Source organism: Vulpes lagopus, chromosome 11 (genome assembly GCF_018345385.1).
Source record: "Vulpes lagopus strain Blue_001 chromosome 11, ASM1834538v1, whole genome shotgun sequence".
Classification (NCBI taxonomy): domain Eukaryota; kingdom Metazoa; phylum Chordata; class Mammalia; order Carnivora; family Canidae; genus Vulpes; species Vulpes lagopus.
This window is the reverse complement of record NC_054834.1, coordinates 38,521,392-38,541,860: the sequence shown is the minus strand read 5'-3', so window position 1 is coordinate 38,541,860 and position 20,469 is coordinate 38,521,392.

Here is a 20,469-nt window from a genome sequence, read left to right as displayed (position 1 = left end):
TAGACTAAAGCTAATGAATTAGCCATGTTTATAAAGATAATTTTCCCATAAATGATACTGTACCACATTGAATTGTATATCCATAAAGTGTTTAATAGATAAAGCTTAGAGGAATGGGCACACTTGCTTTAAAAATCGGTGATCTTGAAGTTAAAAATGTCATGACTAAATAAGAGAGTAATCTCCACAAGATGAATATACAAAGTTATATCACTGATGCTGTTGAAATGATGGCAATCCTGAATGTCTGAGGATTGTTTCCATTTGGGGTAGAAACAGAGGGGAAAAGTTGTGTATACATTCTTTTAGATGATCAAATAACTTTGGATGTACTGATTGATGAAATCAAATCAAAGGCTTGGAAGGAATATTTCCAAGCAAGATCTTGGTCTCAAGAAAAAGAGTAGTAGAGCCAGAGCCCAAAAATAGCAACTTAAGTTTCTCAGCACTTATATCTTTGTAAACAGACAACAAAAGGGTCTGATTTACAGTTAATATGATTTATTTCTCACCCAGCTTGTCTATGAAAACAATGGTGTGTTCTCAGATTCACTTGTATTTGATCAGAATTAAAGAATATTTATAGAAACTTCCAAAGCATGTATGGTTTACCTGCAGCCTCTGCCTGGAAATAAAATTCTACCTTAATAATCCAGATTATGGTGTTTAGCACTTCAGCCTCTGTGGGGGGTCTGCTTGGTTATAAACCTTTCTCTAACACTTACAGACTCTAACCTCAAAAAATAACTTAGAAAAGTTATTTAGCCATTTGCTCCCTCCATTTCTTCAATGACAATGTGATAATAATAGTTTCAATCTAACAGGGATATTGTGAGGTCCTAGTATATATAAAATATATATGAGTCCCATAGCATTATCTATTATCTTTTTACTGATAGTTACTTCTCCCACTCCATTATACAAAATTAAATAAATGAGACAAGCATTTGGAAAACTTATTTTCTGTTCGTTTTCCCTAAATGCAAGATATTTGGGTTTGAGTATCTGTGAACTTTCTAATGATTCAGGAAAGCTAAAGATAAGTTAATTCAGCATTAGATTGCTTTTTTGTTGTTGTTGTTAATCAGTGTCTTTTCCATACTAATCTGGTTTGAGAGGAGCATAAGGTATAGATCTTTATTTGGGTTTCCCCCACACCTGACCCTATTTCAAGGACTTAGGTGCAGGTAGTTTATTTGGAGATGATCCCAGGGAACCTCAGGAGAGGAAGAGAAAAGTGAGAAAAGGAAGCTTAAAAGGCCAAAAATAGAGTCCATTATCAAGCAAGTTACTACCATGGACTAGTGCAGCTCAGTCCCCAGTGTAATCTGAGAGTCAGTGTAGAACACAAACCTCAGTTACCCTATCTAAGGAATAAGAGAGCAGGAGCATTTATCCACCAATATACAACAGTGACTGGTTAAATGCTGATTCTGGGTGGTAGAAATTCCTTGACACTCACAGCCTAGTTCAGGAAGGCTCAGACTCCCAGGGCCAGAGAGCATCTTTAGACAGAGTCACAGATTCTAGCAGTTGGAAAAGGCATCAGAGTGCATGGAAATGGGAATTGTCAAGGGACTGTGTGTGGACAGGGCACTGACAGCATCTGCCACAGAGTGTATAGAGAAAGAAGCAAGATCAGAACCAGAAGAGCACTTGTACATTTCTGTATAATATGAAATCTAGGTAGGGTGTGTAAGTATCCTATTGTAAAAAAGGGAAATAATTTTAAAATTTAACCCTGGAATAGTTTTCAAGAAAAGGGGATTTGGGGGTAGTTTAGATTTTAAAATCCCCCTAAGAAATATCTAAAGAACTCATTACAATGGTGGACTAGAATGGAAACAGGAAGAGCAAAAGAATAATATGAGTTACCAAAGACATTTAGTGCTATCCCAATTCCTCACATAATGATGAATTTTATTGCACCATAATTCTTATTTATTAAAATTTTTTGTGTTTCAACAGCTCCAATGAGATGCAACCCTTTGTTTTTATGTTGGTCCAGGGAGCATTAGAGGACACCATACTCATATAACATATTAAGCACGCCATCACTTGCACATCAAACTCTAATAAATTCCTGCATCTTGTGATTTAAAAGGAATGCAAGGTCCTGAAAGGTTAGAAGACATTGCAGTCTTAAATTTTCAAGTGTGAAACCTTGTTTTCTGTACAAATTGTATAGAGTTTGAACACTAAGTTTTAACTAGCTTTGCTTGAGAACACATTAGTCATACTAATTTCTTGTAGATTTTTGTTTTTAACTGACTCTGACAAGAAGAACATGTGGATTTATCAGTAAAAATATTCGACCATTATAGTGAGTGGCATGAAGTATTAAAGGAAAATAATAGGATATTCGTAGTAACCTATAGGCAGATCAGTTATGAATCCCAGCCTTGGAAACTGGTAGGACAATTTCTTTTCCGGTACAAAGAGCTAAGTTGTGTGAAAACAACTAATATACTACATAAGAACATTTTTTTTCATGAATATTAAAGCACAGAGGAGCTGAAAAGATATTGGAATACTACCCAGGCAAGTTCTGAGAAATAACACCTAAATCCAGAGGGGTAAGTGATATATCAGAGTGTTGACATTGCTTTTGTCCTTAGGGTGTCCATCTGTCAATCTGGTAGAGTGATCTGTGGCCTCATTGGGCCATTGTAGGTAAGAAGCAATACAGGTGATACTGTCTCACAGTAAATGGAAACTACCCCAAATCTACACCATCTAAAGGAATGTTAACCAGAACTGGTATCCCCACCCCTCCCACAATTCTGGTGCATGGCAGGGTAGAGACATCTGATGAGCTCTGAAAACAACATGAAGAACCAAAGGAAATGAAACAAACACAAAATTCCCTTGATAAACTGCCAAGCACAGCGCACTACAGAAGAACATGCAGCTGGGATATGCAAGGCTCAGTGAGCCAGGGAAGCACAAGCTCTGAACTTGCTTTAAAGGGGTTTCTATCTTGTATTTGCTCCCAGATTTCTGGTAAGGGCACTTTCAGATCTTCCCTGGGATATACTTTCATCTTATGCTTTGAAGAATCCCCACAAACATCTTCCCCAAGGCAAATATTAGCACACTTAAAGAGAGCCATGCACCCAAGGCACCATGAGCAAGAATGAATACAAAAATATGCATTAGACACAGACTCACACAAACGTTCGGTATTGGGATCATCAAATATTAGATAACAACCATCTTATTCTGTTTAAATAAATAAAAAGTTTGAAATTGTCTATAGATAACAGAAAATTCTAAATTAAATGACAGCTGATCTGAAAAAGAAACAGAAACAACTTCTAAAGATAAACCAACCAATGTTTAAACAAAAAAACATATTGGACAGAGATGGCAACAAACAGACAAAAAAATTACAGAGAAGTAGTGAATTTAGCAACTAGCTTAGAAGAAATGAACCAGAATATATTTTAAGGGAAAAAAGAACTATATAAAACAGAGGGTAAGAAGCATTGACTGCATGATGAGAAGTCGCAGCATATGTTTAACTGAAGCTCAGAAAGAAAAAAGAAAAAGAAATGAGTCAGAGGCAATATTTCAAGAGATAATTGGTAAGAATTTTAGAATTTATGAAATATATCAACTTACAAATTCATAGAATCAGGCAGAAAAGTCCTGAGTAGCTTTATGATCTTATGCAAGTTATTTAAGCTCTTGGACTTTCAGTTTCCTCACTTATAGAAGGATAAATCCCTAACAGATTAGGTTTCTCATATAGATTGAGGGAGAAAATGTACAAAAACATCTTTTACACTGTCACATGGTGGGGACTCAAAAAATGGTAGATATAGGGCAGCCCAGGTGGCTCAGCGGTTTAGTGCCACCTTTAGCCCTAGTGTGATCCTGGAGACCCCAGATCAAGTCTCCCGATGGGCTCCCTGCATGGAGCCTGCTTCTCCCTCTGCCTGTGTCTCTGCCTCTCTCTCTCTCTCTCTCTGCATCTCTCATGAATAAATAAATAAAATCTTTAAAAAGAAAAGGTAGATATAACTCATATATTTACAAAATCATCCGATCTTAGGACAAAGAACCAAGGATAGGTTCTATAGGAATTTCATGTCCACAGGATATCAAATATCCTACATAAGAATAGTTATAAGATGTTCTCAAAAGAATATGCATTGCTTCTGCATTAAAAAAATAATATGAAAAAATAAGACATGAAAAAAATAAAATAAAAATAAATCTATAAATATAGATATAATCTCATCAACACAATTTCTAATACATAATACAATTTCTAATACATCTCATCATAAAACTCACATTGTATCTGGCACTGATACATTATTATATCTCATTTTCATGTCAAGTCAAATCAATACATATTAGCTAAATACTAGTTCAGACAAGTGCAAGATGGGATTCCTCTTCTCACAGAACTCTTTCAGGGCAAAAACTGTCCTATAATTTTTGGGTCTTTTATGGTACCTACTGTAGTATCAGGCAATAAAATACTCAAGTAGTAAATATTGATGACTTTCTTGATCAGAGACTTAAAGGAAATTTAACATTTTAGTTTGGAGAGATGAAAAATAAGTCATTTCTCCAGAAAGAGGACCATATTTTCAGTAACATAGAAGTGAAGATCAGTACTGAACATGTGAGATCTGATAGGTGTGAAAGACATTATTTCTTTCTAAATATGCTTTGCAGACAGCACCCATTTATTTTATGACACCAAGGGGAGAGAGGGGGAAACTTCAAAACTTGTTTTTCAAGACTCTTAAGTGTCACTTGAATTAGTTACCCAGTAAGAAGACAAAGAATAAGGAATATCTGTGCTCTTAATTACAAGCTTAATTTTTTACTTTATTAGATCCTATTTTTAGAAATAGAACATTATAGCCTATTTTTGACATTTAATACAAGTATATTCATCAGACTGACTGTAGGTGACATCAAGTTTTGATTGTAATCTAACATTTATATAAAGATTTTTACTTGAAGTGTTCTGTGTAATTATGCCACCCACGCAAGGATGAATAGAAATGCCCTTGGATACAAATGGCAGGTTATTTATAAAAAGAAGAAAACAAAGGAGTCCAAAAATACTCTCAGATTTACGAAACATATCTGTTTTGCAATTTGATTTACATTCCCAAATTGCCACTGTTTGTGCCTTTCATACAAGTTATTTTTAAATTCCTCTGAGATCAACTAGGTATCTTAATATGTAAAGTTTACTTAGAAAAAGAATCCCATAATTAACTAGTTCAAACCCCCTAGTGAGGTAATTAAAGTTATCTTTATCAACTGTGTTTGATGTTTATCTAGTCACCTTCTTGTGTCATTGATAACTCTCAGAGACAAACTGTGCAATAAAAGTTAAGTCATCCCTTGGACAAAGGGGTGAGGGCCATAAAAGCTTATCATTTCCTGTGACAAAAACCAGATTAAGCATGCATTATACATAAATCTTGAGAAACTTGTTGCATAAATGTTATTAAATTCCTTTAGTCTATCTTATAAAATTTCTTTTAACAAAATCAGAATTCTTACACTGGTTAATGATTTGAGCATTTCTGCTGACTTTGTCTCCATCGGTTGTGAATTCGTTCTTGGGGCTCAGTTCATTCAATCCTGGGAGCACATTCTTAATTAGTTTAGGAGAGGAATATAATTTACATACAATAATTGTAAGAAATATTTTTATTTTATTTATTTTTAAGTCAACACTACACCCAACATGGGGCTTGAACTCACAACCCTGAGATCAAATGTCACATGCTCTAACGACTAAGGCAGCCAAGGTTTCCCAATGGTAAGAAATATTTTTACTAGTGATGTCCACCTGTATATTAGAAATAGGTAGGTAAAAGCAAGCGGGGTTCTTCATTACCTACTCTGTTTCAACATTAGGCTATCTTCAATTTTCTTTCTTGGTAAATTTCTTATTGTTTTCATAGAAAATGTTTTACTATAATTTTTTTTAAAAAAAAGATGAATACTGGCTGTCTCAGTCAATGGAGCGTGTGACTCTTGACCTCAAGGTTGTGAGTTCGAGCCTCACAACTATATACCTATTTGGTATAGAAGTTACTTAAACAAAATCTTTCATATACACATACATATATATATGTGAATACTTAGAGTTTGGCACATTATAGTGACAAAGTACTTTCAGATATGTTAGCCTATGGTTCACAAAACAACCTATGAATTTTATAGAGTAGGTATTAGGATTACTCTTTTTTTTTCCTTTTTAACAAGTGAGAAATCAAATAGGTTAAATAATTTTCCCAGAGTCTCACAACTGGTAGGTAGTAGAGTTAATCCACACATAAGTATACTGAGTGGGAGAAGCATACCTACTCTGCTTACTTCTGCACCCCGGTGACTCCCGAAGTGCTTTGCACATGGTAGGTGCTCAAAACCAGATCCGAAGCCATAACTTACATTTCCTGTAAGTTACAGAATGTCTTTGTTCCACATCTTAGGAAATATCTAAGGTCTATGTGAACAAAACTATCTCACAGGCCTATCACTCAGCCTTGAGAAACTGCTCTGGGAATATCTTTAAGGAACTAATCCCTCCTAAAATTGAAAGACTTTTTATTGGAGTGCTTTCTTTAACCAATGGCAATCTTATATAACTTCTTACAAATATAAGTTAGTATTGGTATATAAAAAGCCTATTTCTTCAAAGTTTATGCCTGATACAAAAACTTCACTGAAACACATATATTTGGCCAAGATAGAGTAATGGAAAGTGGATTTAGAGAAGAACTTGGAGGAGGGGGACTGGCACAGAAGGCTCTTATTCTTGTAAATTGGAAGCCCTATCTCCCCTTTTGATGCTAGTTGGAGAGTGGCTCTGAAGCCAAAGAAGCATCTGAGTCAGTGATCAAGAAACAGAATGTGGAAAAGGGCTTCCTTCAATGAATGAACACCAAGGATCAATGTCTGGACCAGAGAAACAATCTCACTGTTAAGTACCCATGGATAGTTGTTAGGCTAGAATTCCCCTGGCTTGTGTTTGGTACAACTGGCTGACCCTTTCAGATCTTAACCACTAAATTCCCTCCTGTGGTATGTAACTGGGATCATAAACATATCTGCGCAAAGACTGATCCTTTCCCAAGAATGAGAACACAGGAACCGATCCTTTCCCAAAGATGAAATCACCCATGACTCTCATAAGCTCTGGCTTTTTCAAGTCATGTAACTGAGTCAAGGCAAAAACTATGTTACCTATTGGGAAAATCTGGGGTGTGGACATGGAGAGTTAAGAGCAGCAAGTACCCTTGTTGCAATTACAAGAGGGTCAAGGTTAAATCTTCAAGTCAGTTATAATCCCAGTACCAAATAATGCCAGGCACGTAGCCCATACTCAAACACATAATTTGTTGTTGATAGATATTTCACAAATTCCATGCAAAATCTCAGCAAATAAAAGCAGGTCAGGATTGTCAATGAAAGGCAAACCAATGGCAATGAAAGGCGATGGGATGAGGCATTGAACAATTGCCATTAAGAGAAAATTCCACAAAGATGCGGAAAGGACATGAAGGTAATTTTCCATACCAATGTCTACCTCCCAATAATCAGACCTGCTTATGTGTACATTTATGAACTACAATAACTTATAGGTGATGACAGGTATGAACAAGAAGAAATAGTAGCCTCCAGTATGATAGGTATTTTAACATATGACGAGATGGACAACATAAAAAATTTGACTCCAGGTAAAATCTTAAGTGAAGAAATAAAATTTTCAAATATTATACTTGATATTTGGATTTGCTCTCAGCTACATTAAAATAAAATTTAAAAACCATCATGAGTTTGTCCCAAATTATAAGAATTATTATGAAACATATGAGAAGTATAAAGACATTGTTTTTTTTTAGGAAGGTGAATCAAATGATCAACACGAAATAATTTGAAAAGAGTGATAAGATGTATGGTATATACAAATATTAAGGAAAGCAGAGAAGATAAAGGTGAAGGAAGAAATTTAGGTCAAAATCTATACCTTCATTTAACTTTATCTCCATTTCCCCAATAAACAGAACACAATTTAACACCCTGTATCCATGGTTATATTTAATAGATGCTAATATTTTGCATATTTGCTGCAGAACATTTTTTAAATAAATAAAGCTGATATATGTCATTCCCATGCAAGTTTTGTACTTCATCTACATGTTTATATAACGTCATGGATCTTGGGAAAAATATAACCCTTGTAGTTAAACATACGATAAACCAGTAACGTTTATTTAAACTTTTGAAGTTATGAAGAACAAAGATACGCATATCATAAAATACTGCATACTGAGCAGGGATTTCCTCCTGGATGTTTGCAGCTCTGAGAACAAGGAGAATCTTTTCAAAATGTTGCCTGGAAGCCTGGAACTTAACCTACAAATAAAGATGCTTCAATTATATAAATGATCATACTTTGAATACTACTGAAAGAAAAAACAAATTCTGATATTTTTTAGCAAAATGGCATGTGTTATTAAAATAATGCTTGAAGCCATTAAACTCAATAGAACAAACTGCACAGTTAATACCTACCTCGCCAGAAATCTTTAACAGGATTACAAAGAGTCCCTAATGTCTTTTGAAGATTCATTTATGACTGAGATAATAAGAAGTCATTAGTTTTGCATCAAGGTTGAAAGGTAGACACACAGAAGAGTGGACCCTGACTGAGAGCCAACTCCCAGGTGAAACATTAAATATGACAAGAATGTTAACAGCTGATAATAAAAAAAAAAAAGATCTTGTCATGCCTCACTTCAATAAAATGTTTATGGCACAGTTATTGGGTCTGCTCAAATATTGCAAGAAAAGAAATAGAGTTATGGTTTCAAGCAGATATTGACATTGAATTCTCCTTATCAAAAATTGAAAAGAAAATTTACAAAGAATGTCAAACTGACAACCCAAACTATTTCACTAGATGAACATAATAATTAGTACTGCGCAGAAAATGTCCCGATTGTAGTTAGATAAAATTAAGAGCAATTTTATATCAAAGCAGAGGATTTACTAGGGTCCTTCCTCATGCAGATGAGCCTTTTAAAATTAATCATTGCATTCAAAACAAAGTAACTAACAAAAACTGGCTATCACAGAAGCTTGTGATCTTCTTGATGTTCCTTATGATAAAATGTGATTATTTATAACATGACTTCTAACATTTTTCACTTCATTTCTTTGGTTTAAACTTAATTTTTGATTGTTTGTTTGCTCTAATTGATGTAAAGGAGAAGACTTACATCATAATTCAAGCAATTGAGACCTGAGGAGCATTCCCATCCCCATTATTAACTTCTTTCCTTGTCCATGCCACTGTTAACTCTGATGGACTTTAGTTTTCTGATATTTACGTATTTCAAGGTTACTTTATGACATAATAAGAACAGTGTCTAGAGCTCTCAGTTTATAATTCAGTGTTCTACACGGGCACTGTAAAATTTCCCTGTATGAGAGTCCAACTTCTGTATTTCCAAGGTAATTTCTTTAGTCTGCCTCTTACCTAAACCGAAAAAGCATTTGTTGAGACTTTTCTAATGAAGTCGAAAAATAGAGAATTAACAGTTTCCTGGATATAAGTCAATCTACCCTAACCATAAACTCATTCATTTTTCTTGAATTCCTAAAGTAACTTACAGGCTCCCCTTACTTTACTGTGAATTCTATGCCTCATTAGCATACAAAATAATTCAAGTCTTGAATGTTCAAAAAGCAATGTCTTATATGCTTAATGCTGATTGGGTCTGTAGTAGCAAAGTAGGAATCTCAGCCCTTATCCTGAAATATAGATAATATGAATGAAAGATGTTTAAATATATTTTTCATCTTAATTAAAGGATTTTTGCCTGTTTTATGAAATCAGATGTTGGGATTATAATCACTGTTAAATGACTTACACCAGAAGGCAGTACTTTGTTGTGCTTGAAAGTGTGGAGTCAAACTAACTGGCTTCAATTCCTGAAGTTCTAAGTAGTGGTTGACTTTGGGAAGTTATCTTAAACCCTTGGGTTTCTGTTTTATCCACTTTAAAATAGTAACTTTTGGATTCAATTAATTAAACCATGTAAAGACCTTAAAATCACTCCAAGTAGATAGCAAGTATTCAATAAATGTTAGCTATCATTATTATTGCCCCAACTTACCAAACAGTTTTTTGTTTCTTAAGATTTCTTCATTTATCTTAGAGACAGAGTGTTTGTGTGTGAGAGTGAGTAGGGGGAGGGGCAGAGGGAAGAATCTCAGGCCGACTCCCTGCTGAGTGTGAAGCCTGATGTCGATCTCACCACCCATGAGATCATGACCTGAGCAGAAACCGAGAGTCAGACACTTAACTGACTGAGTCACCCAGGCACCCCCCATACACTTTATTATAATAAAATCCCACAGTAGCCAAAAAGGTATGACTGTGGCAATGTATTGTCTTTTATAATATTGTAAAAAAACTTCCTTCAAAAAATTGGAAGATATTTCACATTCAAATTCATCATCATTACAATTTGCTAGACTTTCTATATAAAATGCAGGTCCTCATGTGAGGTAAACGTTAAAAATGTGGGGCAACTGTTGTGTTTGTATAATCCATTTCTCAAAAACTGACAAGCTGATTACTCTTTGCCCTAATATATAACATCCAAACTACCAGGAGAAAAAAAATGGTCACAATACACTAGAAAGAAAAAAGTATTCAAAGTGTAACAACAAAAAAATAATAGCCTCTCAAGCATTTATCAAAGTAAAACAGCAATAAATTCTAATCAATGGTGTGTCAGTTCCCATTAAGAAAAACTATACCTGTTACGCCTTCTCCATTCTAACATCAAGTTTTCACCTGTAAGAAGTGAAATGTAAAACCTTAAAATCCGAATTTAACAAGCAGATGGTAGCTGTCTGGAAATGCAATTTTTTTTAAAGTGAAGCAAAATTTTAAATGGTTCTAAGAAGAACAAGCTTGCAGCATTAATACAAGGACACATGTATGCAGAAGCTACACCCTTTGTGGAGTGAGACTTTCATGACTGGATGATTTTTTTTTGTAGTACAAGGATTTATTTTTGTTGGTACAATTTTCTCAAACACCACTGCTTCCCTGTTTTAACCTTCTTACCTTGACTTAGGTTTGGTGAGGCCAGAAGCAGATCAAGAGAAAAAGCAGAGTTTTACAGTTTTTCTATATCCACAGCTCCCTGGGGGAGAACACTGCATCCGCACAGGGTCACTCAAGTAAACCACTAAAATCTAAAATGAGTCAGAGGGAGAAAACCTATGTGGGTAAGCACCTTTATCTTTTTCAAGGGAAGCAATGAGCAAGGCAGACTAAACAGGTTTAGGATTGATTAGTTATGTTTGAAAATAGTATGCCTGTGAAGTTCATGTCCACTGTGACTGTTAAAGCTATGGTTTTGAGCTATGGAAAGTCTCCAGGTGTTTTTGGGTGAGCCAGCATCTTCCTGGGAACAGCTAGTGACCATTCATTAGATGTCAAAGCATCAATTTACAGAAATTACAAGTATGATTAATACAGCACAAGAGGGCTTGTTCGGTTATATAAATGTTATTTGTTCTTGGTTTTTGGAGAATATAAATGTTATTTGTTCTTGGTTTTTGGAGAAGTCTTGAATAACTAATACAGAAGAATATTTATAAGAAGCATATTCAACTTATCCATACTTCCCTCTCAGCCATTTTTCTATTTCATCCCTATTTTCCTGACTGCTACCTCAGAACATGTGATTTATTTTTTCATCCTCCCCCGCATGGATGCCAATGTGATTAATTCATTAGATCAAAATAAAAGTAGTTTCACTTGTTATCTTTCCTGCGTAAAAGAGTGCATTTTACAAGAGGATGCAGAGCAGGGGTTCTCCAACTTGGCTACATGGTAGCATCATCTGTGGAGAGTGGGAAAACTTACTTGGTAATAAGAGGGTGCCACTTCCAGAAACTCTGGTTTAATTGCTCACAAGGGTAGCCTGAATGCCGGGTTGTGGGTTTTTTAGCACTCCAGAACTGATTCGAATGTGCAATAAAAGTTGTGAACCACTAGTCTAGAGCAATGATTTCCATGTTTTTTCTTGTATTGTTATTATGTCCCATTTTGATCAATATATAAATATCACTCCCCCAGGTCTTTATGAAATATCTTTTTCGTGGATCAAAGCGCTAAGGAAAGGACAGTGTTTTTCAGAACCAGTACATTACCAGTGATGGAACTGCTGAAAGCCATTTTCTCTCCTAGTGTCCTTTGGATCAGGCCACAGAGGCCACCACTAAGGATGATTCCATTTATATTTGTTTTGGTAAAAAGGTCAATGGTGCACTAGAGCTCCTAGAGAGGAGAGAAGTCTTCATGAAACACAGTCTTCACCCGAATCTCCTTCTGCTACCAGAACGGTCTGCCTCTGCAGTTTAGCCCAAGGGAGGAAGAAGTGCTGAAAATTGTTCCTCTCTCACTAACTAGCTTTTACACGTGGCCTCAGTGGCATCTTTACCCTGTTATGCATCCTAGAAGATTAAAATAAATTTATAGATAGCTCCCTATCTTCAAAAGTTTATAATGAAAAATTTATAATGGACTGAGTAAAAATGATACATATTAGTTAATAAAACTGTGAAGTAAAAACATTTGCTATAAATGGGTTCTATGAGTAATTGAGAAAATAACTGTCTTAAAACAGTATATTTAGATGTTGGTTGACAAAATGCAGAGATGTTCTATCAAGGCAGAGAGAAATAGACTAGATAAAAACTTGACTCTGTACCAGTCACAAGCCAACTGTGGCTAGTGGATCCCATTTGGAAGGTTGCCTGTTTTGGGATGACCTGCCAAAGAAGGATATCTACAAGTTAAGGTGACTGAAAAGAAAAAAAAAATGAAAAGAAGGCAATTTGTAGACACAAGAGATTTATCTAAAATTGTGTCCACAAATAGAATTTTATTGGAATACTGACAGGCTCATTTGGTTCTCACCAAGGCCACTTCCCCATTACAACAGGAGAGCTAAGTGGTGGTGCCCTGGAAAGACTAAAAGACTCACGGTGGTTTCGAGAAAAAGTATTCCCACTTCAATTTTACAAATTAAAAAGAGAGGGAAGGAAGGAAAAGTTTGGACAGAGTGGTAAGATGAGGTTTGTGAAGTCGTGAGAACAAAGCACAGACATTGGGAAAGAGGGAACCAATGTGGGAAAGAAGCTGATCTGTTTTAAGGAGCACAGAAGCTAAAGTGAGATACATTTATTTAACAGGTCTTTTTCGGGGCACCTGGGTGGCTCAGTTAAGCAGCCAACTCTTGATTTTGATTCAGGTCATGATCTTAGGTTCTGGGATTGTGCCCCACATCTAGCTCTGCATTTAGCAGGGAGTCTTGCTTGGGATTCTCTCTCTCCCTCACCCTCTGCCTCTGCCCCTGCCCCAACTTAGGCATGCAATCTCTTGCTCTCGGTCTCAAAAGTAAATAAATAAATCTTTAAAAAATTATTTTTCAAATGTTTAAACCAATATGCTAAGTTCTGAAAGGATAGGAATTTTTATTTATGCCCTCCTAGAACTAATGTAATCTTGAAGGCAAGATATAATGCACACAACCAATTAAATAGTTATTAATTGTATTCACCTACACTGAATACCTATTTATAAATTGGAGGCTAGCTATAAATCTGACACCTTCCTTGACATATGTTTTTCTTGGCTTTACTTTTTAGCTTAGGCACATTTACTGTGACATTGTTCATTTCCTTTACACTTAGACAAACTAACCTAGCCTCTCTGGTTTGGTTTGCATACCACTCCTTTTTAGATGTGTTAGAGCTATTCTCATGTCATGAGTAATGTCTATGAAAAGGATTACATGAAGGTATTCTGTAACCCTTTTAGTATTAAAATATTTTATAACTTTCATTCTTGATTAATGTAAAATACTAGAACTTGAATCCTTCATCATACCTCTGCTATGTGAGATTTATGTAAATGTTAGGCCCTTGTCATTCTGATGCATTCTGGAGAATAATTTAAGTGGTATCCTTGATGTTAAAGTATCAAAAGTATCCAGATAAATCTGGGAAGCTTTTATAAAAGCAAATTGATGGATAGTGAAAAAAGTAGAAGAGCTCACAAGATGAGGATGAGAACATTGAAAGAGAGTGGAAGCTTTTTCATTCTGTCTTTCTTGATAAACATCCCCTTTGCATATTTATGGAAGAGGGGGTGCTGAACTAAGAGAAAACCAGAAACAATATGGAAGAGGACCTAGGCTACATAGGCTTTTGGAAATCCTTCTATTGTTAAAGTGAGATGGAGACATTTCGCGTTTCCTTTCCTACAAGCAGTTGACATTTCATGAAAAAGGAAACCTCCCTAGCAATCTACAAGTTAAATTTGACTTTGTCTTCATCAAGTCAAACCCATAGGATGGTCTTCCCTATGAGAACGTTGGAGAGGGAAGTGGTAATGGAAAATGATGAAGTCATAGATTTGGTCCAAAACAGTAATCATCTTTATTTATCAGGGTATGGGGCAGAACAGTTGAGAAATTTTTCACATGGGAATAGAAACCTGATCACCTCTGCTGATTACAGGTTCTCATTGAGAAAGTTCCATAATTTATCTAACACTCAGTTCCTTCACTATAAATCATAATGATATTAATTCATAGATATGTTGTGAGAAAGATAGAATGACACGTACATGGAGAGAATGATGGGTAGATACATAGTAACATATAAAGGGAAAAAATCAATAAATATAGTACCAGGACCTACATTCTGCAAGAGTGCCAGTGATCAGAGATGATTGGACAGTTAAGCCTAGGATGAAAGGAGAATGGTGGCAAATTAACATGGTTTTTTGAGCCCTTCTAAAGAAATCAACTCTACCCACCGAGGCCATGTATTGCACTGCTCTGCTCCTATGGTTTCACACCAGGCCTCATGATGTGAGGGTGTTCTCAGTGAATCAGAGTTTAAATCATTTTCTGCTCTTCCTGCATTTGATAACCTCATTTCCTCTAATATACAACAGCTGCTTCAAAACCTGCTGTTATTTTGTTCAAGCTGAAATCACAACAGTCAACTTATGCTGTACATCTCTTTGGTGACAGTAAACTGGTTGCATTCTAGGACTTCGTTGATGTGCTTCTCATCTCTGATCTCTCAATTCTTAGGAAGAGCCCATAGGTGGCATTGATATCAGAACCCGAGACATGATCTCCATAGCAGGTCTACTGCCATAGCAGAGGGAGCTTTAGGGCTTACAGGGCTTTTAATTTGGTTTAAAGCTGCATTTCAGAGTGACACAATACTCTCTTAGTCCACTAAAGGACATATCGGACACACTTTGATTTATTTCCTACTCCTTTTCTGACTATGGCTAATAAGGAACGACTCTAATTGAGCATAGCTCTTTGATCTCTTGTAGCACATTGCTTTGAAAGAGTTTATTACAGCTGTTAAAAGGGAGCTATAAAGATACAGATCCTAATAAAACATCTTATTTGGTTAAACATTTGGGCAGGAGTTTTTCAATAGCTGTTAATACTTGTTTTCCATATAAAGTTATTCTTGGATCTCAGATTTCATAGGACACAGCCAATTTACTAAAAGAGAAATTATGAGTAGAGAGGCTGTTTGACACCATCATTGTAATTGGGATAGGCAATGAATGAGATGCCCCAGCTGCAAATGTTGATAATGAATGTTTACACATAGCGCCCCAAAACATGGCCAATTTCAATTTTATTCAAACAAATAGTTGATAGAACTAGGTAAAATAGAAAATTGTTGCAACTGGTAAATAAAATACATGTTCAAGATGTTCCAAATGAATACAAGCATGCAGTAAGTATGTGGCAGGTATATGTGCTGATAGCCAGGTATTGATTATTGAATTGGATTTTAAGGAAAAGGGTACAGCCCTCAGGAAAGGAATAGAAAAATTAATGTATGTAAGGAACTGTGGTACTAGATGGCTTGAATAGAAATCCAGGAAAAATATATATATATATTTATATTTATATACATAAATATATATTTATATAAGTATAAATATATTTATTTATGTTTATATACATAAATATATATTTATATAAGTATAAATATATATGTTTTTTAGTCTGAAGCATATGTGGTTGAGCAACATGTTAAGAAAATAATCCAATCAAAAATTTGGGGAAGGGACAAATGTGAAAGAAATAGGCCCCACAGAAACAGCTATATCACCTCCCTGGGAGATATCCTGTACTTTCATGAGGAGGACTCTCAAGTATGGAAAACAGAATGAGGGCAGCTCCCGTGGCACAGCGGTTTAGCGCCGCCTGCAGCCTGGGGTGTGATCCTGGAGACCTGGGATGGAGTCCCATGTGGGGCTCCCTGCATGGAGCCTGCTTCTCCCTCTGCCTGTGTCTTTGCCTCTCTGTCTCTCTCTGCGTGTCTCTATGAATAAATAAATAAAATCTTATAAAAAAAAAAGAAAGAAAACAGAATGACATAAACACTGCCCATCTCACCTTCTCAACATGTTGAACGTTGCTAATAGGTCACGTGTTCCTGAAAAGCAGTAGTTGTTGGTTGTTTGTAAATCAGATATAGGTAGATCAAGCCATTTCTGAAATGAAAATACACAACTGATAATCAAAAGACACCTCATCAGTTCCAGATTGTGAATGCCTTGGTCAGGTCTCACTATTTTTATAACTATCCCAGAAATGAGCATATTTCTTTCTGTCCTGTGATCCAAGATTTTCCTGCATTATTCAACCAAACTTCAAAACCTAGTCACTGCTAAATTTCTTTTTGGATACTTTGTCAATTTGTTCCAATGGGATTATTCAAACTAAAACAATGTTTAGACTATTTCTTTAGTCATTCCTTATTTTCTGAGTCCTGACACTGTGATGGGTACTGGGGGTGGAATGCTGAACACAGCAGGCACTGCTCTTATATTTACAAATCTTCCATTTCAGTGGGTCTTAGAGCCAAAGTGACCTAGGAACAAATGCTTTATGTACTGTTTCCTAGTTCTGGGACACTGAAGAAGCCACTTAATCTCTACCAGCTGCTTTTCTTAAAGCCTAATATATCCTCTCTTTGGATTCCAATAACAATTTCATTACCTTGAAACCTATATCATTTTCAGTCAAATAAATATGAGATGTATTTCAACAAAGATACCCTTTTCCCTTAAATCATGAATAAATCTTCTACATAACAGAGTAGAGAGCATTCAGTTCTCTATGCAAGAAAACACAGATGTGTCATCAAATTAAAATTAATATATATTTAATACATCAATACACATATGCTAGAGCTTGACAGATTTTTCAAGATTCGTATAATACCAACTACAGTCCTTTTATGTCAATCCAAGAACTACTTCATATTTGCACATCTCTATATATACTTTGAAAAAAATATATGAATGTAACACTCTTGCTTCTCATTTGCCTAGGTAACTACCATATTTGGAAGCATCCCTCAGTGAAATCCAAGGAAGAGGAAGGTTGTTATCCTTGAAAGTAAGATCTTAATTCTAGATCACAATTCTTCCCTTCAGGACCAAAGTGCAGACAAAGTACAAGTTACCTGCCACTTGATACAATGACATGGCTCGTAAGTTGGTTTTTCAGAACTTTGTATAACAATATACATTTACATATTACACAGAGAAACTAAAGACAGGACCTATTCTTCGGGGATCCACTTCACCATCCCTGCCTTCCTATTTAATTGTTGCACTACAGTTTCACTTCAGAGACAGGATATTATCTAATGACAGTTCCTTCTATATTTTTCCTTTCCTAGTATCTTCTGTTTACAATTCCTTTTGCAAATGTTATTGAGGTTACTATGTTTAATGCACCTGTTCTCCTGTGACTGAAATATGTGGTAGAAGAAGGGAAAATTTATGAAAATGATGTTTGAACATCCTGCATCATCTGAATGTCTTTTTAAAAATATTGCTACTGGGAATGTAATTCCACTGACCCTTGGGTGAGTGTCAAAGGAATGTCATCTATCCAAGTGGACCTACAATCCAGTGACTGTATAGCCATATGCCTAAGCACCAATTGTCTTAATAGACAATGCATCTCTGCAAAGTTTTCATTACTATTTACACAGATAAGTTATAATCGCTATGTGACAGTTAAGGTGTTATGCCCTAGACAGATTTTCCCCAGATGTACTGCATGAAATTGACATTTTCAAGTTTCTTCAGCAGGATATAAAGATTTTATATAAATGGAAATTTTCCATTTCCTAAGTGACATTCTAAATGCTATAACTAGCTTATACAGGTACCAGACAAGAATTTTATTCATTCTAACTCAAGAAATATGCAAGGAACTAATTGTCATAAATCTCTATTTTTACTGATTGTGTCTATTCACTAAAATAATCTTCCCTTGACCAAATATGAAAACATCGGAATTTATAAATATTCTCCTACATCTTTCTTTATTAGCCACCATTCCTAACTATCAGAACAATACAACAAACAAATTAAATGAATCAGATGAGGCCTTCTCACTTCTCTCTTATATTGTGCATAATTAAAGAAACAGCAGACAAAAAGATTCTAGTAATGATTTGTAAGAAACTGATATGCTTCCATTTGTAGTATTTAGTAATTATTCCTAATTATCTCACAAGTCTTACTGGAAGGAAATTTAACTCACAGAATTTATAATATTAGCTTCCTTTCCATTTTATGGTATATTAACACACCATTGAGTGTTTCACTCTGAGTAGATTCCCCTTCTTGGGGAAGCACTCATACACAAGGCCTGGTGCTGCCGGTGTCCCTGCCCCTCCAGCCATAACGATATAAGAACAGATGCTTGGCCCAATGTATGATAATTATGTTCTTTTTCTCGGATATTAGAATCTTGGAAAAAGAAAGAGAGAGAAAAAGACTGAGGGTAATAAGATCTCAGCTCATTAAAGTTAGCATAATAGAAGTTGTGTCTCCACATCTCTGTTTCTGATACGAACAGAATTACCTACCACCTGTACCACCTACAACTTGATCATTCAATTCTCCCCAACATTTTATGCCGTAACCCCCACCAGACAGCCATATTTTTTTTTACTCTAGTTGTTTAAGATAGTAAGAATACATTCTCATCGCTAGTTACCAAAAAGGAAGTTTAGTCACATTTTTCAATGATAAAAATATTCCTTTTTAAGCCACCACTTGGTTTTCTTTAGAGGAATAATATTGCTAAAATGTATCTATAAAAAGAGATAAACCTCTGAGAATGCCCAAGTACTGTTTTGTAAGATCCTCTAGCATCATCTGAATGTTTGTTTTAATAATACCCTCATAGTATAAATAGAAGTGGAATTTTTCAAGTGTTTAAAATCAAAACCTATTTTCCTGTGCACTCATTAAGTTCTTTTTGTCACTAATGTAACAACATGTTTTTTGACAATTTCAAATCAAGGACCTATGCCATTATTACTTTACACAATTTGCTGCTGTAATTATTTTCATGGAGCATGACTGAGCTAGAATTGTCCTCTTTTATCATGATTTGTGGAAATAATCAAAATATTTCTTACTATAATAGCAGCAATATATTTACTTAACATGTAATAATATTATTTAAATTATTGATATGCAAAGTAAGCAAAACCCTTTTCTCCAGATCACTCAGCTTAAACTTTTTATGTTGCTGACTCTTTCTCTTTCTCTTCCTCTCCTTCTCTCCCAGCTCAACTCTTTAAAATCGGCACTATTTCTCAAGAGGAAGAAAGCAGTTTCATCATTGGCAAACAATCTCTCTCTTTCTTTCTCTCTCTCTCTCTCTCTCTCTCTCTCATTATCACACATCTCCAATTCTGCCTCTGACAGAGATTCTCTCTCAGAGGCCTTTGAAGGCTTATCTGATGCATCAAATCTACAAATGACTTTTATTATATCATCTCTTACAATGCCTGGTTGTGGGATTTTAGTTCATTGAATTTTTAAAATAATTTTGAATTATTTAAGTGCTAAATGATCCTTGTAAATCCCTAAAAAGTAGAGAGATAAAATTAATAAATGGATAAAGTCTAAATAAATCTTAGAGAATACAATGAACATCATACGTGCCTCCCCCACCAGAAATAAAAACTAGTAATATTTTGGCGTAATTTCTATTCATGGTAACTCAGGATTGTTCTTCATGAAGTCTGACTGTGGTCCAGATTTCCACCACATTTCACCTCCACTTTCTTCAGCAACAGACTTCCCATCCTTTAGCTAATAACCACATTACTGCCCACCTAAGGACTTCATTTTGCATGCTCCTTGTAGCTCCCTAGGGCCATGTAGGTCAATTATAGCCATGGAGATAGGAGCAGATGTGCTTCTTCTTGGTCACCATCCTGAAAAGGAAAGAGTACATCCTCCCTTATCCTTTTCATCTTCCTTCTGTCTAGAAGTCAATGCAAACTGGTTTATTGATCCTC